The 21,787-nt window shown below is 40.8% G+C and overlaps 1 protein-coding gene across 7 annotated transcripts in view; it reads right to left on the bottom strand.

The window, feature by feature from the left end:
• ARHGAP12 (Rho GTPase activating protein 12) overlaps positions 1-9,791 on the bottom strand; it is a 123,246-nt gene extending 113,455 nt beyond the window's left edge. For all 7 annotated transcript variants that reach the window (XM_055334497.1, XM_055334496.1, XM_055334498.1 and 4 more), the window contains exon 1: positions 9,633-9,791. The gene's annotated coding sequence lies outside the window, so the exon portion shown is untranslated. The remainder of the gene's footprint in view (positions 1-9,632) is intronic.
• Between the last annotated feature and the right edge of the window lie 11,996 nt (positions 9,792-21,787).

Raw genomic sequence — 21,787 nt, 5'->3', positions numbered from 1 at the left:
TCCTACAACAGACACTGCAGACTACGATTTAAATCACCTTATACCTGTGTACCCCAAAACCACAAGTCATTAAAATCCTCACATAGCTTTTACAGATCCTCTTTCAAAGTAACTTTTAAAAGACAAACATTCAAACTTTTAGAAAACTGAAAAGTAGCACTTATGTAGCACATGAATGATGAACTACTACTACCACCACCAATCCCTGAGGGTTTTTTGTCCTTTACTGCAAAAGAAAACATACCGTGATTCTTAATTTTTATTCAAATTTAAATTATATATTACAAAACATTGAAATTCAATAATGCAAATTAAATCAAAACAAGATATCACACACCAACCACAATAAAGTTATTTTTTTTAAAGATTTTATTTATTTATTCATGAGAGACACAGAGAGAGGGGCAGAGACACAGGCAGAGGGAGAAGCAGGCTCCTCACAGGAAGCTTGATGTGGGACTCAATAACCAGACCGGGATCATGCCCTGAGCCAAAGGCAGATGCTTAACCACTGAGCCACCCAGGCATCCTTACAAGAAAGTTATTTTTGGGCAGCCCGGGTGGCTCAGTGGTTTAGCGCCACCTTCAGCCCAGGGCATGATCCTGGAGACCCAGGAGAGAGTCCCACGTCAGGCTCCCTGCATGGAGCTTGCTTCTCCCTCTGCCTGGGTCTCTGCCTCTCTCTCTCTCTCTCTCTCTCTCTCTCTCTCTGTGTGTGTGTGTGTCTCATGAATAAACAAAATCTTTAAAAAATAAATAAATAAAATTATTTTTAAAAAACAAAGACAATATAAAGTATTGATACCAACAACTGTAATACTTAATACAGTGCTAACGGAAATGCTAAAAACAGGACAGCCAGTTCAGTAGTTTCCTATAAACATATATTTTCTGCAGACTGTATTCTGGGCCATGAAACAAATATTAATAAATTTAAAAGGATTGGTATCACACCAAGTATATTCTCTAACAACTGAATTAAGTTATAAATTTAACAAAAACATAGCTTAAAACCCACAAATTTGTTGCGATCTAAACACTTCTAAATAACTTGAAGGAAGATATCAAAGAGGAAATCTGAACTGAAATAAAAATGAAAACATGACATCTCAAAATTTATGGGATGCGATTATAATAGTGCTCAGGGAAAATTTATGGCACTAAATACCCATATTAAAAAAGAAAGGTCTCAGGGCAGCTGGGGTGGCTCAGCGCCGCCTCCCCAGGCAGAGGAGGGCCTGATCCTAGAGACCCAGGATCAAGTCCCATGTCAGGCTCCCTGCATGGACCTGCTTCTCCTTCAGCCTGTGTCTCTGCCCCATTCTCTCTCTCTTTCTCTCTCTCTCTGTCTCTCTCTCATGAATAAATAAAATCTTTAAAAAATAAAATAAAATAAATTAAAAAAGGTCTCAAATCAATGATGTACACTTCCACTCTAAGAAACTAGATGAAGAGATTAAATCTCAAGTAAGCATAAGAAAGGACATGATAAAGAGCAGAGAAGGAATCAATAAAAAAAGTTAGATGAAATCAGAAGCTGGTTCTTAAAGATCAATAGTACTGATAACCCTCTAGTCAAACTGATCCAGAATAAAAGGGAAAAAAAACACAAATTACCAACATCAGGAATGAGACAGGAGACATAACTACAGATCTAAAGACATCAAAGGGAGATAAGAAAATATTACGAACTTTAAGCCAGTAAAACCAACAATTTAGATGAACCAAATTTCCTGAAAGACAAATTACCAAAGCTTAAGAAACGGATAATTTTTTATTTTATTTATTTATTTATTTTTTATTGGAGTTCAATTTGCCAACATATAGCATAACACCCAGTGCTCATCCCATCAAGTGCCCCCCCTCAGTCCATCACCCAGTCACCCCCCCACCTCCCTTTCTACCACCCCTTGTTCATTTCCCAGAGTTAGGAGTCTCTCATGTTCTATCTCCCTTTCTGATATTTCCCACTCATTTTTTATTCTGTCCCCTTTATTCCCTTTCACTATTTTTCATATTCCCCAAATGAATGAGACCATATAATGTTTGTCCTTCGCTGATTGACTTATTTCACTCAGCATAATAATTCCCTCCAGTTCCATCCACGTTGAAGCAAATGGTGGGTATCTGTCGTTTCTAATGGCTGAGTAATATTCCATTGGATACATAGACCACAGCCTCTTTATCCATTCATCTTTCCATGGACACCGAGGCTCCTTTCACAGTTTGGCTATTGTGGACATTGCTGCTAGAAACATCGGGGTACAGGTGTCCCGGCATTTCACTGCATCTGTATCTTTGGGGTAAATCCCCAGCAGTGCAATTGCTGGGTCATAGGGCAGATCTATTTTTAACTCTTTGAGGAACCTCCACACAGTTTTCCACAGTGGCTGTACCAGTTCACATTCCCACCAACAGTGCAAGAGGGTTCCCCTTTCTCCACATGAAATGGATAACTTAAATAGCCCTACATTATATTAAATAAATTGCTGTCTTTAAAACTCTTTACAACTGAGTGGCTCAGTTGCTTAGGCATTTGCCTTCCATTCAGGTCATGGTCTGGGGAGGTCTTGGGATGCGGCCCCTCAACATCAGCAGGCTCCCTACTCAGCAGGGTGTCTGCCTATCCATCTCCCTCTGCCCCACCCCCACCCCAGCTTGTGTGCTCCCTCTAATAAATAAAATCTTAAAAAATAAATAACAAAAAACTTCCCACAAAGTCCTGGTCCAGATGGCTTCACTAGAGAATGTTACTAAAAATATAAGGAAGATAATACCAATTCAACACAAACCTTTTGAAGAGAATTGAAACAGAGGAAAAACATCCCAATTCATTCTAACACATCAGCATTACCCTCATACCCAAACCAGAGAGACATCATAGGAAAAACTATGAGGAAAAAGACCTACATCCCTCATGAATATAGACACAAACTTATCTCCAACAAGACTCACATTTAAATATATAGGGGACTGTACAAGTCAATAAGACAAACCAATAAGATATGGGCAAAAGAAAAAAAAAAGAAATGGGCAAAAAATATAGACACTTATCCAAAGATCTACAGATTGCCCAAGAGAAGATGCCCAACATCTTTAGTTACTAGGGAAATGCAAATTAAAGCCAAGAATACTGCACATCCACTAGAATAGACTAAAATAAAAGACTGACCATACACCACGGTTTTCTAGAATGTGGAGCAATCAGAATTCTCACACACTGCTGGTGGCCATGTAAAATGGGAAAATGGTTTTGGAAAAAATTTGACAGGTTCTTAAAAATTTAAATACATATCTACCTTAGGACCCAGGAAATCTATCCCTAGGTATTTACCCAAGAGAAACAAAAGCATGTAACCAAAGACCTGTAGGTGAAAAGTTCACATCAACTTTATTTCTAATAGCCCCAAATCAGAAACACTCCAAATTTCCACCGAGAGGTGAATGGATAAAATAAATGTGGTATATCCACACAATGGCATATTACTCAGCAACAAAAAGGAATTAGCTACTAATACAACAAACTGGATAAATCTCACAATAATTTTGTTGAGCGAAAAAAAAAAAAATCCAGACAAGAAAGTGCATACTATATGATTCCATCTACATACAATTCTAGATGCAAATAAATCTATAGTGCCAGAAAAATATTGACCAGAAAACAAGGTAATGAATTACTCTTGGGTTCAAGGAAATGGGGGGAAAGGGTTAGATATGTTCCTTATAATGGTGTTAGTCTCGCCAGTATATATGTATGTCAAAAGTCATCAAATTAAACATTTAAAACATACGCAGTTTATTACACAGTAATTATACCCCAATAAAACTGTTTTTAAAAAATCCTAATAATGTAAATTCAAAGCACCAAATATCACTCCCCTGACACATACCAGAATGGCTTTATTTTTTTTTAAGATTTATTTATTTATTCATGATAGACATAGAGAGAGGCAGAGACACAGGCAGAGGGAGAAGCAGGCTCCATGCCCCAGGAGCCCGACTTGATCCCGGCACTCCAGGATCACGCCCTGGGCCAAAGGCAGGGGCCAAACCGCTGAGCCACCCAGGTATCCCCAGAATGGCTTTAAATATATATAAAGGATACTACATATGGTAAGGATACCAGCAACTGGAATTCTCATTCACTGCTGGTAGGACTGCAGAATGGTAAAGCCACTTTGGGAAACATTTTGGCAATTTCTTATAAAGTTAAGCATACATTTACCATATGATCTAGCCATTGCTTTTCAATACTTCTAGGTATTTATCCAAGAAAAACAGAAGTGTAAGTCCATGCAAAGGGCTTACATGAACATACATAACAGCTTTATTCATAACTGCCAGAAACTGGAAACAACTCAAAGGCCTGTCTACTGAAAGCCTCAACTAACTGTACATCCATCTGTAAAACAGGAAAGAATATAAATCTTAAGGGATCCTGGGAAAAGGCTGGAGGGGGGAATGGAGGGGGATGGGCAAAATGGATGGAGACTGGTGGAAATACATGCTTCCAGTTACAGAATAAAGAGGTCATGGGAATAAAAGGCACAGCATAGGAAATATAATCAATGATCTTGCAATAGTGTTGTATGGTGACAGATGGTAGCTACACTTGTGAGCACAGTTACAAGATACAGAGAAGGTTGAAATACTATGTTGTACACCTGAAACTAATGTAGCATTGCATGTCATTTATACTAATCTTTTTTAAAGAGATCTTTGTGAGAATGGATATAAAATGTGAAAAAAAGTACTTAGTAAATTATAAAGCATGATACAGAGCATCACATTAAACACTGCTTACTAAAGGGAGCAAAGTGGTGATAAAAAAAAAAGTACCCACAAATCATACTGTATGATCTTTCTGTATCTGGCTTGTTTCACTTAGAACAATGCTTTTGAGGTTCATCCATGTTGTATGCATCTGTAGTTCACTCCTCTGTATTGTTGAGTTACTGTATATTAGTGTATACATATTAAAACTCAATAAAACTAATTTTTTAAGACAAAAACAGTAATATATAGCAAACTACTGGTAATTTTTGGCAAACTCTTAAAGATAACACTCTAACTGCAAAATGTATTCTAAATTCCTCTGTGGCAAAAGAGCCCAGAACTCAGGGTTAGAGGCCTGAAATTTAAATCTAGGATTTGCCATTTTTTGGTGCTCAGACTCTGAGCACTTTAACTACCTGGTAAAAACAAACAATACAAATCTCAAGAGTCTTGTGAGAATGAAAAGAGAAAAAGTACTCTATGAACTGTAAGGCATGATCCAGAGTATCCACAATAAGCCGCTTACTCAAAAAAACCCAATGTTGCAGAGGCCCCTCAGTGGCGCCATCAAGCTAATTGTCTAACTCTTGGTTTCAACTCAGGTCCTGATTTCAGGGTTGTGAGATCAAGCTCATACTCAGCTGAGTCAGCTTCAGACTCTCTTTCCCTTTGCCCTTTCCCACTGCATGTGCTTGCTCCCTCCCCTCCTAAAATAAATAAATCTTTAAAAAAAAAAAAAAAAAGTTGTGGGGATCCCTGGGTGGCTCCGCAGTTTGGCACCTGCCTTTGGCCTAGGGCTTGATCCTGGAGTCCCAGGATCAAGTCCTGCATTGGGCTCCTTGCATGGAGCCTGTGTCTCTGACTCTCTCTCTCTCTCTCTCTCTCTCTCTGTCTCTCATGAATAAACAAATAAAATCTTTAAAATAAATAAATAAAAATAAAAAGTTGTGAGTAGAAAAATACTGACAAGTAACTAATGGCTTATAAAATTGGTCCCCCCTCAAACATCCTTGCCCCTGCCTCTTCCTAGCTATGTGATCTAAGACAAGTCCTTTAACTTCTCTGAACCTTGTTTTCTCCCACTTGTGAGATGGGGCTTAGGCTTATATTAATAGTAGATACCACATATCGAGAGAATCAGATAAGTGTAAAGCACTTGGTACAATGCTTTACAGATTTTAGCTCTTGTTTTTTACTCTATCAAACCTAAACCTAGCCACCATTGTACCCATCCAAGGTCCAACGGTGTAGGTCGGATTAGTAATTATACCCCAATAAAACTGTTTTTTAAAAGTCCTAATAACATAATTTCAAAGCACCAAATATCATTCCCCCCACACTGATAGATCTAGATCACTGCAGTGGAATCACGTGGAGAGCTTCTTTAAAAATTTTTTTTCAGATGAGTTCTAGATTTACAGAATTATTGCAAAGATAGTTCAGAGTTCTCATATACCCGTATACAGTTTCTCCTACCATTAACATCTTACGTTAGTATGATACATGTCATATTCAATGAACCGATACTAATACTTAAACGATAACATCCATGCTCTAGTCAGATTTCCTTAGTTATCTTATAATGGCCTTCTTCTGTTCTAGGATCCCATCTAGAATACCACAAATACGTTTGTAGTCATATCCTGTAACTTTTAAAACACAAGTTACTGAAACCCAGACATTCCTAATGAGAGTCGTATGAAGTGGAGCCCCAAAATCTGCATTTCTAACAAACTCCCATAGGGTTAACCTAAAAATACACTTAGAATAGCACTGGTCTAGATTCTAGACTCCAGAAGTGATGTTCAATACAACAGCCACTAGCCAAATGTGGCTACTGAGCATTTTAAGTCTGGCTAATCTAAATTGAGATGTCCTGTATATGTAAAATACACATAGGATTTGAAGACTTAGTCTAAATAAAAGAATCATGTTGATTACATGATGAGATAATAAAATTTATTTCACGTGGGGTTTTCTTCCCCATTTTTTACTTTTTTTAAAGAATTTATTTATTTATGCATGAAAGACATAGAGAGAGAGAAGCAGGCTCCATGCAGGAAGCCCGATGTGGGACTCGATCCAAGGAACCCGAGATCACACCCTGAGCCAAAGGCAGATGCTCAACCACTGAGCCACCAAGGCATCCCACCATTTTTTACTTTTTATCATGAGAGAAAAAGCTTTAAAATTACACAGGTGAGAGGCATCAGACTCTCTGGCTCAGAGAAGCATGCAACTCTTGATCTCGGGGTTGAGTTTGAGACTTATGTTGTGTGTAGAGATTAAATAAAAACAAAATAAGGTTATACAGGTGGCTTGCATTATCTATTGGACGGCAGTAGTTTGCAGTCTGGGCAGTAGAGCAACAAGGGTATCATCCATCTGGGGGCTTATGAGAAGTTCTGGTGATTCCCATGCACATTAAAGTTTAAGAAGCACTAATTATCAACAAGGGAGGGATACTTAGATACGTCAGCATTTGGCAGTTTGGTTCCAATAAAAAGCTAATCAACTGCAAACTGAAACTGCAGTATATTGAAGTCAATAAAAGTAATAGGAAAAAGGCTGAATCACAGCAAAACCATTCACAACTGAGGATGTGGCATAATTAGACCAGTTAGCCGAAGAAAAGAAAAACCACAAAAGATAGTGGCCCAATGGGTTCCTCAAAAGGATCATTTGAAAGGCATGATTTGAAATACAACCATACTATATGATACCATCATACTTTTTCATGTCTGATTCATTCCACAAAACAGTGCATATTTGCAATTAAAACTAAAAATGTTAAATATAAGAAAATAAAAGTTTAATTTCCCTTTTCTATTTGAAAACTGTAATGCTTATTTTGGGCAGATTCACCTCGTTACCTTTTCTTAGTACCAATTTTCTCAGGTAAGCAAAATACTAGTACTACAGCTTAAGGATTTTACACATCATTATATACAGTTTTATTTCAGGCAATTTAAATTTTTTATTACCCTTTTATTCTCAGGAATGTCAACTGCACAACTTCAAGAACTTAAATTTGTAAAGCCCACTGTCTACTCACCTATTTCTTAAAAAGCACCCAAGATACTTTCTAATTAATGAAATGAAAAACCACATTATTAACTACAAATAACAAGCTGTTTTTCTACAGCATTTATAGTACATGTTTTCACTTGTGTCTCACAACTGGCATAGTAAGTAAAAAAAAAAAATCTAAAGATACTATATATGGATAGCTAATCTTTACAAACGGCATTATATTAAGAATCAATGAATTAACGACCTTTTCCAAGTTTTATGGCTGATAAAGTACGAACAAATACCGGGCATACACATACACGCACACACAATCTGTTTCATCACACTTAGGTTTTTTTTTTTTTTTTTTTTTCCCCATGCAAGAACCTCCAAAGCAGAAAGCTACATGCAACCATGGGTCACACATCTGTGTCCAGGGTGTCTGGCTCTTCAGGGTGCATGGCTCAGGGTTAAGTCTTCAGATCTGCTTTTAGGCACTGCTCTGGGTTCCCAAGTCACTATTCTGAATGCCATTTTCATGGCATTTCAAAACAGAAAAGAGAAATTACCAGCACCAGCAGCCAGAACGTCTACTCAGAGAGAAGAGAAAGTACAGAAAGATGACCCATTCTGTTAACACACCTTCCTAGAGATCAGGTAAGAAACACGAAGGTGGACGAATAAGTAACAGCTCTAAGCCAGCGGTTTCCCAACTTTTCAGAAACCGGCATGCCTAGGGGCCAGATACTTTTAAACAACCTTCCATCTAACACGGAGTCTTCCTTCGGAAGTGGTGGCACAATCTGAACCAGAAGCTGAGCGACTCCTCACTTGCTGCTCCTTCCCCTTCACATTTCCCTCCCTTTGGGGATGTACACAATGGACATAAACGCTCAGTAAAATCTGCTCTCGTGTGCCATAATTAACCATAAAGCAAATCCAAACACTCAGCTTGAAATGACATTAGAACTTTCCTAAAGGTATGCTTTTACACGTTTTGCTTTCACCTCCGCAAAGGCATTTAAAGCTGCTGCTGCAGTCAGAGGAAAACATCACAAGCCTCTGAAAGTGAGGGCCGTTTTTCAGTTATGATGACCCTGCGGACATTTCTTCTCGGAGGGTCTGCAGTAACTTAAGATGCAACACGCAAAGGACAGCCCTTCTTGGAAGACAATCAAATCAACTACGTTGAAATGCGAGGCGGCCAGCAAGCTTGTAAAAAGTATATATATATTTTTAATTCAAGGACTTGGAAAAGATTGCTCCTAGGAGAGCTAGAGTAGCAAGTGTCCATTCTCAGGGGCGGGGCAGCTCTGTGGAGTGCAGAGGAAAGCGCCAGCCGCAGGTCAGCAATGCTTGAGCAGAGGCCCCAGGTGGGCCCCCCGGGGGGGGGGGCGCAGGTTTGCACTTGGAGAGCGGGCACACGCAGCTGCAGCAGGCGAGGACGGAGGGCGGCACCAGCCTGCGCACACAGACACACACCACACACACAGCCCGGCGCCCTCCTTCCTAGGGGCGGGGCGGGCGGCCGCTGCCCTCACACAGGAAGTCAGGAAACCCGGGGGGCAGAAGAGCCACAACTTCCAGCCCTTTAAAGCCGATCGCCCAAGTCAGCCAACGCACTGGCAACGGCCCCCTTCCCCCGACCCCGACCCCGACCCCGACCCGGACCCTCCCGCGCCGCTCCGGCCGCACCTCGCGCCCCCTGCGGCGCCGACGCCTCCCGCACACAGCTCCCCCTAACCCGACGCCCTCGGCGGGCACAGCCCCAGCCGCGGACGCCTTTGTGCAGCACCTCAGCGACCTGCCCTCGGGCCGCGGGCATCCGCGTCCAGCTACCTTACCGAGAGCACGGCGGCGGCGCAGGATGCGGCTCCCCCCGTCCTCACACGGAGTCCGCGCGACGCCGCAGCGAGCTTCAAGGGCGCTCACACCGCGGCGGCCGCGGCGGGCAGTCCCCGCAGGCGCCTCTCCCAGGGAGGGTAAGTTCCAGGGCACGTCGGAGCGCGCCGGCGCGGGGGCGGGGCGGGGCTGGGGCTCACGTGACGGAGGGGGCGGGGCGGGGCTCACGTGACGGAAGGGGGCGGGGCGGCGCTCACGTGACGGCCTGGGCGGGCGCGAGGCGACCTGGCGGAGGAGGGTCGGGAGGAGGCGGGGCCACCGGGTGGGGGAGTCGGGCTGGCGCGGTTGGCGCCCGCCGGCTGGGCCTCGGCGCCGGGTAAACATGGAGTGGGAAGCGCCGAGAGCGAACGCTCGGGAGGAAACGAGAGAAGGACGAAAGGGACCGCGCCGCGCAGTAGGGTGGCAGGAACAGAGCGCGGCAAAGAGCGGGCGGGGGGCCCTGCCCTCCCTCTCTCGGCCCTCGGGCCTGCCGGGAGCCGCTGCCAGGCCGAGGTCAGCCGTTCACGGCCCCGAAACCCCGCGGAGTCACTCGGGAAAAGTGCCACGTGCCACCTCAGGGGCCCGGAACGGAACTCTGGAGACTCGGAGTCCACCGCCTGGGTCCGAGCGGAGCTGTCCTGAGCCGGGCCGGCCGGGCACATTGCTGCACCCGCTGTGCGCTCTCAGGGACCCCGAGCGGCCGCTGCAGCATCAGGCCGCTCCCACACAGCGTCACTACTCATGAGGCTGTCCGCTGGGCCTGCTCTGTGGAAGCCCCAGGGCCACGGTGTCACTGGCCAAAGTCATCACAGTGTGCAGCGTTTGCACTCTGGCAGCACAGAATCCAGAAGTCAGAGGCATTCAAGGTTTTCCTGGCGGTCCGATGGCGGCAGTTGGACCGGACTGGGAATCAGGAAGACCCCCAGCTTCTGCCATTGTCCTCTCTAGACTTCAGCTGTCAAAGGAGTGTGTCGAGGAAATCTAAAAGGCTCCTCTTCTAAATGTAATGACTGCGAGGAAAACTGATACGTATCAGGTCATAAGAAATCATTCAGTAGTTATTCAGTGGGTGACTGATTTCTGAATGAAATACCATTCTGAGCGGAAGGCAGATGTCCAACCGCTGAGTAACCGAGGCACCCGACATTGGCCCTTTTCTATACCTCGTACGTAAAGGTGCCATTGTGTGTGGCGTCCTTCTCATAAACTGAACTACCAATTGTTCTTTAAAGGCTGCAAAGAGGGACACCTGGGTGGCTCAGTGATTGAGCATCTGCCTTTGGCTCAGGTCGTGATCCCCAGGTCCTGGGATTGAGTCCTGCATCCAGCTCCTGCAAGGAGCCTGCTTCTCTCTCCACCTATGTCCCTGCCTCTCTCTGTGTTTCATGAATAAATAAGAATCTTTAACAAAATAAAAGATTAAAAAATACAAAATAAAAATAATGGCGACGAAGAACCCACTGGGATATTGGCAAGATTTTAAGAGCTGTAGTTTTCCACCTTCTTATTAAATGAATTCCTTCTAATGGGGACGGGGCTAAAATTTTAAAATATTTCCGTTTTAGAAAGAAAAGATGCTTTAAAAAATAAAGGAAAAAAAAAAAAAAAAGCCGGAGACCATACTGTCTCTATCACTGCACTTGCTACCACCCTTTCCTTGGCACTAATGGTTTTTTTTCTGACTCCCTCAGTTTCTAACGTGTTCCCTTTGCTTATACCCTTGTTCAGCATATGGAGTATTGCTGATGTATGCTTCCGAAACTATTTTCCTCGTGATCTCTTTCTAGAACCAAAACAAGGAAGGACTGTGAAGTAAACTGTGCCCTGATGGGAATGTACTGATAACTTTGTCTTCACTACTCCCCAAACCTGAACTGAGCACCCTAGGTTTCAGCAAGAGAGAGAACTGAACAGTTTGCGTATACTTGCTGATCTGCCTGTAATGCTACTTCCGATTTCACAACATAATCTCAGATGATACCACAATGCTCACAGTATGTTGATCACTACCAACAGCAGATGGAGTCAGATAAAAAGAGCTCTCACCCAAGTGTGTTGTTTGAAAAGGACCTGATGGAGAGCTATGAAATCATTTGCAACACTGCCTCTAGTTAGTTTTTAAATAACACCAGTAGCATATGTCTGGCGCCTGTGCTCAGGATCTCAACAGATCATTTTCAGGATATTGACATTTAACTGGCTTCTAATGAGGTAGCATAGAGTTCCAAAATGTAGATTTCAAATGTAAGCTCCACAAAGGCAGAGATTTGAATTTGATTTGTGTGTATATATGTATGTATGTGTATCCAAAGCGCCTAAAAGCACAATAAATTTCTGGTGAATGTATTTTTTGAATGAAGACATACTCTGTAAATTGCTGGATATGCCCTGCTTTCTAATTCTTTAATAGGTAGCACACTTTTCATTGTGTACTTCTTAATGAAAAGGCATAAAAAATTATGTCTGGCATTCCCGCTTTGGCTAGGCTCTAGAGAAATAGGAATTTGGCAGTACCTATCAAAATTACAAATGCATACATATTCTGAACTCCAATTCACTTCTAGGGATTTATCCCGCAGATGTATTTCCACATATGAGAAATGATAAGGTATTTCTTACAGTATTGATGAGAATAGCAAATGATTGAGAATAACCTAAATATCCATCATCAGGACCACTAGTTAAATTATGATAAATCTATACATTCAAAGGTAACAAAAGAACAAAAGAACACAGAGATCTTTATGTTTTAATATTACAATCTCCAAAATTTTTTGTTAAATAGAAAAGCAGGAAAATGGTGCAGAATAATTAATGCATTGGCTTGTAAATGCATTAAGCTAGGACAACCTAACTGTTGAGGCATAAGAAATCTGTGGATGGAAGGCATGGGAAAGACCCTTCACTGTATCAGTATCTAAACTTTTTGATATGCAAACCATGAGAGTTATTTATCTATTCAAAAAGTTAAAATATTTAAGATTTTTTTCCTGGTATTTTTATTTTGTTTTTAAAACATTTAGGCTTTACCTGTTTTATCAAAGTTTACCTGACCAGAATAAGTATATCAGGTAAACCAGTACATACATCAGGTAAACTTCTTAAAAATTCAGTTATTTTCATTAAGTTCTGATTGAACAATCACTATTCCTTTCTGAAATAATTTAAAATCCAGGTCCTACACTTAGTTTGAAGCTTGGTGTACACCATGTCAAAAATATGTAAATTTTCAAAAAGTACTTTATGTTTCCTGAAGTAGAGCCTGACTTGAACATGCTTTAATGAGTTGGATCCTTTGATTTAAGTAATAAATTTAGAATTTCCTGGACCCTTTGTTCATCTTCTAATTAAGGTTAAGAAAAATACATTTGGAAAAAAACACTGAAGGCATGTGTTTCCATGTGTATCTGTTAACTCTCCCACTTTGTAATATCATGCCTCATATTTTCCACAGGTTACCCAGATGCCCTGGAAATCATTTTGCCTATGTTTCAGCATTTTATTTTATTCACTTGTAGGCTAACTTCCAGAAATTTCAAAGTGAAGTATTATCATAGACTACAGTAGCATTCAAACTTACATAATACCATCTCCTTACAAATTTTAAGGGCTTTGTAAATATTTTCTTGTGAAATCTCAGTTTTCACAATGTAAACTTACATAATCAGTGTTTTTAAACTCTTGTTAAAGACAAATGCAAGCATAAATAATTAGGACTAAAGGGTGAATTGCCACCTGGAAATTTTTCCAAAATTTTATAACCAAGGCTGCTTAACACCAGAAAATTAGTAACTGGCTTTAAAACTTAAACTATGTAATCAACCGATCAATAATTAAAAATATTTTTTAACTTGATCTGCTTATAGCCTTTAAATTAAATATAAACTCATTTAAGGTTTATGTGTAACTCAGATATAGGCACTAAGAAATGACCCTAAATTTCAAAAAAATCAATGATCAATAACTCATTATTTAAGTCTGTTTATACTGCATGAAAAACATTTGGTATTTGTCACAGGTAAGCGGTAGTATAATGTTTCAATGTAAACACAGTTAAGATTGAAGTAATATTTCTTGATTTAAAAATGAAGGTGCTTCCCTAACTCTGGGAACAAGGCAAAGATATCTGCTTTCACCACTCCTAGTCAGTATTGTGCTAGTGGTTCTGACAATTATCTGGCAATAAGTAAATTTGTAGGTAAAACTTTATGTACATTTATATAATTTGGTACAGAAGATAAAACACACAAATCGCAATACTAAAATCCGTGTGATTGGGCAGGAGGAGTAAATAAGATAAAAGCACCTACCCCAAACCTGGCATTTGGTAGATGTTCGGCCAATAATAAAGTTGAAGTTCTGTGGAGTTTTGTCAACTCTTTGTGAAAGAGTAATTTGTTATAAAGTAGTGGAAGATAGACCTTTACAGAATTACACAGGCAGAGGATGAAATAAGACTTGTTTCTGGGGAGCCTGGGTAAAACACAGGCCCCTAAACCAACCCTTAGTTTCAGTTCGGGTCATGATCTCAGGGTTGTGAGATTGAGCCCAGTTCAAGCTCTGTGCTCAGCATGGAGTCTGCTTGGGATTCTCCCTTATCTCTGTTTCTTCCCTCATTCATTCATTCTCTCTCTGTCTCTCTCAAATAAATAAATAAATAAATAAATAAATAAATAAATAAATAAATAAATATTTAAACAAGAAAATATACTTCTTTCTTAGTTTGGGTTCCTCGAGAAGCTGACCTTGAGGCAAGGATTAAAGTGCAGGAAGTTTATTTGGGAGATGATGGAGGACCCAGAGGAGTGGGGAAGGAGATGTGGAAGACAGCAATTAGTAAAGGATGCCTACAGAGGGCAGTTGGAAGTTAAGCCCACCACAAATATTCTGGGAGCAGAGCGAGAATAATCTCTCTTCTATTTTCAAATAAAACTGATAGTAGCCCTAACCTCAAATACAAACTTGAGTTTGTGAGATTTTCTAAATATATGTGCAAGATGGAACCAACCATCATAATCCCGTTTTCCTAAGGATGCTGGGTGAATCCTCCACCTCCATGGTAGTAGGGGCCTATGCTACTTTTTTTTTTTTATAAATTAATTTTTTATTGGTGTTCAATTTACCAACATACAGAATAACACCCAGTGCTCATCCCATCAAGTGTCCCCCTCAGTGCCCGTCACCCACTCACCCCCACCCCCTGCCCTCCTCCCCTTCCACCACCCCTAGTTCATTTCCCAGAGTTAGGAGTCTTCCATGTTCTGTCTCCCTTTCTGATATTTCCTACCCATTTCTTCTCCCTTTCCTTATATTCCCTTTCACTATTATTTATATTCCCCAAATGAATGAGACCATATAATGTTTGTCCTTCTCCGATTGACTCATTTCACTCAGCATAATACCCTCCAGTTCCATCCACATTGAAGCAAATGGTGGGTGTTTGTCATTTCTAATGGCTGAGGAATATTCCATTGTATACATAGACCACATCTTCTTTATCCATTCATCTTTCGATGGGCACCGAGGCTCCTTCCACAGTTTGGCTATTGTGGACATTGCTGCTAGAAACATCGGGGTGCAGGTGTCCCGGCGTTTCATTGCATCTGAATCTCTGGGGTAAATCCCCAACAGTGCAATTGCTGGGTTGTAGGGAAGGACTATTTTTAACTCTTTGAGGAACCTCCACACAGTTTTCCAGAGTGGCTGCACCAGTTCACATTCCCACCAACAGTGTAAGAGGGTTCCCTTTACTCTGCATCCTCTCCAACATTTGTGGTTTCCTTCCTTGTTAATTTTCCCCATTCTGACTGGTGTCAGGTGGTATCTCATTGCGGTTTTGATTTGTATTTCCCTGATGGCAAGTGATTCAGAGCATTTTCTCATGTGCGTGTTGGCCATGTCTATGTCTTCCTCTGTGAGATTTCTCTTCATGTCTTTTGCCCATTTCATGATTGGATTGTTTGTTTCTTTGCTGTTGAGTTTAATAAGTTCTTTATAGATCTTGGATACTAGCCCTTTATCTGATACGTCATTTGCAAATATCTTCTCCCATTCTGTAGGTTGTCTTTGAGTTTTGTTGACTGTATCCTTTGCTGTGCAAAAGCTTCTTATCTTGATGAAGTCCCAATAGTTCATTTTTGCTTTTGTTTCTTTTGCCTTCGTGGATGTATCTTGCAAGAAGTTACTGTGGCCAAGTTCAAAAAGGGTGTTGCCTGTGTTCTCCTCTAGGATTTTGATGGAATCTTGTCTCACATTTAGATCTTTCATCCATTTTGAGTTTATCTTTGTGTCTGGTGCAAGAGAGTGGTCTAGTTTCATTCTTCTGCATGTGGATGTCCAATTTTCCCGGCACCATTTATTGAAGAGACTGTCTTTCTTCCAGTGGATAGTCTTTCCTCCTTTGTCGAATATAAGTTGACCATAAAGTTCAGGGTCCACTTCTGGGTTCTCTATTCTGTTCCATTGGTCTATGTGTCTGTTTTTGTGCCAGTACCACACTGTCTTGATGAACACAGCTTTGTAGTACAACCTGAAATCTGGCATTGTGATGCACCCAGCTATGGTTTTCTTTTTTAAAACTCCCCTGGCTGTTCGGGGTCTTTTCTGATTCCACACAAATCTTAAAATAATTTGTTCTAACTCTCTGAAGAAAGTCCATGGTATTTTGATAGGGATTGCATTAAACGTGTAAATTGCCCTGGGTAACATTGACATTTTCACAATATTAATTCTGCCAATCCATGAGCATGGAATATTTTTCCATCTCTTTGTGTCTTCCTCAATTTCTTTCAGAAGTGTTCTGTAGTTTTTAGGGTATAGATTCTTTACCTCTTTGGTTAGGTTTATTCCTAGGTATCTTATGCTTTTGGGTGCAATTGTAAATGGGATGGACTCCTTAATTTCTCTTTCTTCACTCTCATTGTTAGTGTATAGAAATGCCATTGATTTCTGGGCATTGATTTTGTATCCTGCCACGCTACCAAATTGCTGTATGAGTTCTAGCAATCTTGGGGTGGGGGCTTTTGGGTTTTCTATGTAGAGTATCATGTCATTGGCCAAGAGGGAGAGTTTGACTTCTTTTTTTGCCAAATTGAATGCCTTTAATGTCTTTTTGTTGTCTGATTGCTGAGGCTAGGACTTCCAGTACTATGTTGAAGAGCAGTGGTGAGAGTGGACATCCCTGTCTTGTTCCTGATCTTACGGGAAAGGCTCCCAGTGCTTCCCCATTGAGAATGATATTTGCTGTGGGCTTATCAGCAAGAGAAAACCAAGAACCACATGATCCTCTCATTAGATGCAGAGAAAGCATTTGACAAAGTACAGCATCCATTCCTGATCAAAACTCTTCAGAGTGTAGGGATAGAGGGAACTTTCCTCGACATCTTAAAAGCCATCTACGAAAGGGGCCTATGCTACTTTCAGGTAAGCATGTGAACTTTGCATTGTTCGCAGTATGTATTACCACAGTGCGTATGTATAACACAATAAGCTGGTTTTTCTCCATATCCAAACACCATCTCCAGATTCATTCTCCATTCTCTGTCCTGCTTTATGCCCTGGAAGCCAATCCCTTGGAAGTATATCCAAACCAGGGCCCCTTGCCCTGTTGGCTTTTGACAGAAGACAGAAATGGAAAGAGAGAAAGATCTGGTGTGTATTTGTGTATTCCCCCCAATTCCCCTGTCTTGCCAAGGTTCTGGTGGTAAGGTAGCTGCTCACCTCCATGAATGTGGCTCACTGTAGGTAGCTCTTATCTCACAGTTCCTGCTCTCTCCAGGCACTTGAAACATTAACTGGTCTTTCCTCTTGCACCTAGAGGTCACCATGGTAAGAACCACTCCTGACTGTACTAATCTCTGAGTGCCTCACCGCCCTCTTGTTGCTTCCTTAACCTTACCCACGCCTCTGTGAATAGTCCCATCATTAAATTTGCTTCCACTAAAGTCATTTAAGTGGACCTTTTCCTGATAGGTCCCTTCCTGGGGTTTTATTTACCATATTTCTGATCAGGAGCAGTTTAGCTTGTGATAATTTTGATAATTTTTGTGCCACTGAAATTAAAAGGATTCCAAAGAACACTTCAGAAAAAAAAAAAAAACAACACCCTGAGGGCAGATGAAATGAAAGGAGAGAAACTCTATAAAAAGCAGCAGCACATGCCTCAAGCCTAGTTTTGAAAATAATTAGTAAAGGCATTTCAAGAACCCTCAAGGTCATTGAACTTTTTCTGATGTTCATTTTAATGACTCTAAGTGCTCCTAGTAACTGGGGCTTCACAGTAATCCTAAAAGATATTATAAACCTCCCAAAAAGTAAGATCTTTAAAATAAAAATAGGAACCTCTGCCCCTGCTTCTCTGTTCTCATTGATGGTTCTAATCATTGGAACAGAGGTAAAAAGGAGAGAACATCCGCCTACCAAACACAAACCCTCCACGAGTAGGTTCTTACAAGATATACTTTGCATAAAACGCTGACACCCATAAAAAACAGCCCATTACCATAAGACGCTGGCTAATGCTTAAGGTATTCGAATTTGTTTTTGTAAATTTCAGTTTCTAGGCTTTAAGAAAATTGATAAAGCTTTGTTTTTATGCCTACTTTGACATCCATTTCCATTTATAAAAATAAAATAGGCAACATCATCTGTCAATCACCATTCACTATAGGAGGAATATATTTTATCCTTAAATATGTATTTATTGACATTGTGTGTGTGCGCGCGCACGCGCGCGCATGCGAGCATGCACGGGGGGAGGGGGAGGGGAGGAGTGAGTAGGGGGAGGGACAGAGAATCTCAAGCAGACTCCCCACTGAGCACAGAGCCCCATTCAGGGCTCAGTCCCAGGACCCTGAGATCATGATCTGAGCAGAAACCAAGAGTCAGTCGCTTAACCAACTGAGCTACCCAGGCACCCCAGGAGAAATAAATTTTTAGTAAAGAGATGAGTTGTATCCTAATATTTTAACCTATCCAGTTAAGAAAAAGACTTGACTCATTCTTTAGATCAACTTTGCATAGTTATTAAAGAACTTCGATGATTAAAATTACTGAAGTTTTGGGAGGGGAAAAGATGTCAACTTTCAGGGAACACTGTACTACATCTGTTGATATTATCATGACAGCATTTAGGTAGCTGTCATGGCAACCATAATTTAATCCTCTATTAGTGTCTTGGAACACTCAGGCACCCTGGGAAGTGAGGAGGGTGATTCAGCAGGCAGCACACTCCTATCCTTGTGAGTCAGTAAAATACCAATGTTCTCACTCAGCATAGGAGATAGAAGACGCGGCCACTACATGATCTGTGACAGTGTCTACAACAGCAAAGCGGGGGTTCCTTAAATATTCTTGTAAAGTCTGTGTTCAAAAAAAAAAGTCTGTGTTCATGAGTTTGAGACAGATTTTTCACTTTGTGCTAATGTGCAGCCTTTCTCTTCCTTTTGTTTTCAGGCAATTTAGAACATATTCTTCACTTTCTTTTGGGTGTGAGGTCAGTGAGAAAGTAAAACAGTTCTTTCTGCTGTCTTACCAGTTTTATTTGAAAGTGAGAAAAGAGGGACATGTGAGTGTCACAGTCAGTGAAGTGTGCAACTCTTGGTTTCCACACAGGTCGTGATCTTAGGATCTTGAGATTGAGCCCCACATTGGACTCCACACTCAGTGAGGAGTCTGCTTGAGATTCTTTCTCCCTCCCCCTGCACCCCTCCCACTTGTGCTTTCTCTCTCTCTCTCTCTCTCTCTCTCAAAAAATGAATAGATCTTTTTTTAAAAATGAGAAAAGAAATTGAATTTAATGGTTAAAAGGAGGATTTTTTCGGTCTTCTTTTTCTGGTGTCCCATCACAGAATCTCAAACTGTCAGGACTACTGAATTCAAATCCAGAATTGTGGTAAAGCTGCTATGTTTGTGTATTCTGAGAGATCTGTGAAATCAGAATGAAGTATCCATAGTATGCTAGGTGGTAAAAGATTTAATAAGAATAAAAGTAGGTAAATAATAAGGCTATTTAGAAAAAGCATCAAAAAAGTTCTGGCAATGCAGAACTTTCTTACTGTTTTTTTTTTTCTGTTGGATTAACATACTATTTCGTGTGTGTGTGTGTGTGTGTGTTTATGTGCACACACAGAATAAAAGAGAAGAGATTCTTGTATATCTAAATATACGTTAAATCCTACCTAGGTTGGGGGAAATATGTAAAAGAAGGCAAAAGTTCTTTAACAGTTAAAGAAATTGAGGGTGGGGGAAGAGATATTCTCTCTCTTGATTTGACAATACATCTCCCCTCTCCAGGCTTCACAAGCACCACTTATGATTATATGTTTGAACTCTTGATCATTTGACTGTATCTGCAAATATGATTCCCTTTAGTTCCACACAAATAAATCAACTTGCTGCCTGTTTCCGTCTTTGATGAAGAAGATTCTCTGATGTATTGCTATTCAATCTCCTTGTTGCAATCCACATTATTCCCATAGGGAGTTCACACGTTGACTTACATGGTGAGCTGAAAAGAGGGGTATATATATTTTCTTAAACCACAGAGATTCCAAAGCCCTCTTCCTTTGTGTAACAAATTTATTTCTTCTGATACTAATCAAACTGTTGAAACCAGATTGCAAGCTCTCTGTCAAACTGGTTCCACTTCATTTCAGTGACCTTTGTCCTTATGAGTTTGTAGCTCTGCTACAGCTGATACACTGTGGTATCGAGTTGCAAGTGTAAGTCTTAAAAGATGCTTCAGTTTGATTAAAACCTGCTCTTTGTGGGCACCTGGGTGGCTCAGTGGCTGAGCGACTGCCTTTGGCTCAGGTAGTGGTCCTGGGGTCCTGGGATCGAGTTCCGCATCGGGTTCCCCACGGGGAGCCTACTTCACCTCTATGCCTGTCTCTTCTGTGTCTCTCATGAATAAATAAATAAAACTAAAAAAAAAAAAATAACTGCTCTTTGATGCTCATTTCTTAAACTTTTAGACATACCATATTTTATGTTTAAATAAACTCACATTCTTTTGTCAGAAAACTTTACACACATATTTTAGCTTATTTGAAGTAATTATTATTATTTTTTTTTTTAGTAGGCTGCACACCCAACGTGGGTCAAGAGTTGTATGCTCTACCAACTGAGCCAGCCCGGCGCCCCTGAAATAATTATTTTTACTGTAAACAGCAATTTAGCTCCCAGAATAAAGAGGGAGCTGGAAACAGTTCCTAGTAAAGACGATAAGGAAATAAAATTGAATTCTTTACTCGGTGGTGCTTGGTAACTTTCTACCCACTGGATGAGGGGAGGGAGGCAATTGGAAGATTTCTTGAGGGAAATCAGGACTCCCAGACTAGCAGGCTAGCTGTCATGAATTAGCAGTGTCGCTTTATACAAGTGTCATCTTGGATGACACCTCTCAGGGCTTTGGTTTCTTCTGTCAAACAAGAGAGTTCGCTCTGATGATCCCCCCAGTTCCTGATTGTCTTTATGACCTCAAGATACTTGACAAAGGAGATCATTTTTGAGTCTTGCCTTCGGTTTAAAAATAACATTTACTACAATATAATCATATCTAACGCTATTCCTTTCAACCTCAAAGATTTTTCTCGTATAATGCAATCTTTAAAACATCCGTTGGATAAGAAGAGGAACTATGATTATCTGCATCTCTCAGATAGGGAATTTAGGGACTTTTGAATTACCATTAGCGTTAGAGCCCTTTTTCTCTTAAGCCGTATCACTGCCAGTTCTTTGAGCCTGAGTCTGACTAGTCACCCGGGCAGAGAATAGTTCCCCTCATCCACCATCACTTCTGAGCCAGGACTCTGTATTTAAGCCCCTTTCTGTACTTGCTCTAGTCCTATCCACATGAGAAAAATTATGCATGGAAGTGCCGGCCTTCCAGGAAGTGGCTACAGAATAAAGGATGACATTCCAAGTTAAATTAAGTTAAATCTAATCAAATCGTTTTAAAAGATGACCCTGGAATGGCAACATTTGTGGAACCGCCATGGCTCATAGTGACTCATACTAACGTGTATTTCTGGTGTTATATAACACACACCGTTAAGATTTGGTAAGTGGTCAAAACTTATTAGAATGCAGTTTTCAAGTGAGTACCAGGTTCAATAAA

This window comes from Nyctereutes procyonoides, unplaced genomic scaffold, assembly GCF_905146905.1.
Source record: "Nyctereutes procyonoides isolate TBG_1078 unplaced genomic scaffold, NYPRO_anot_genome, whole genome shotgun sequence".
Taxonomy (NCBI): Eukaryota; Metazoa; Chordata; class Mammalia; order Carnivora; family Canidae; genus Nyctereutes; species Nyctereutes procyonoides.
This window is presented reverse-complemented; position numbering and strand designations above follow the sequence as displayed.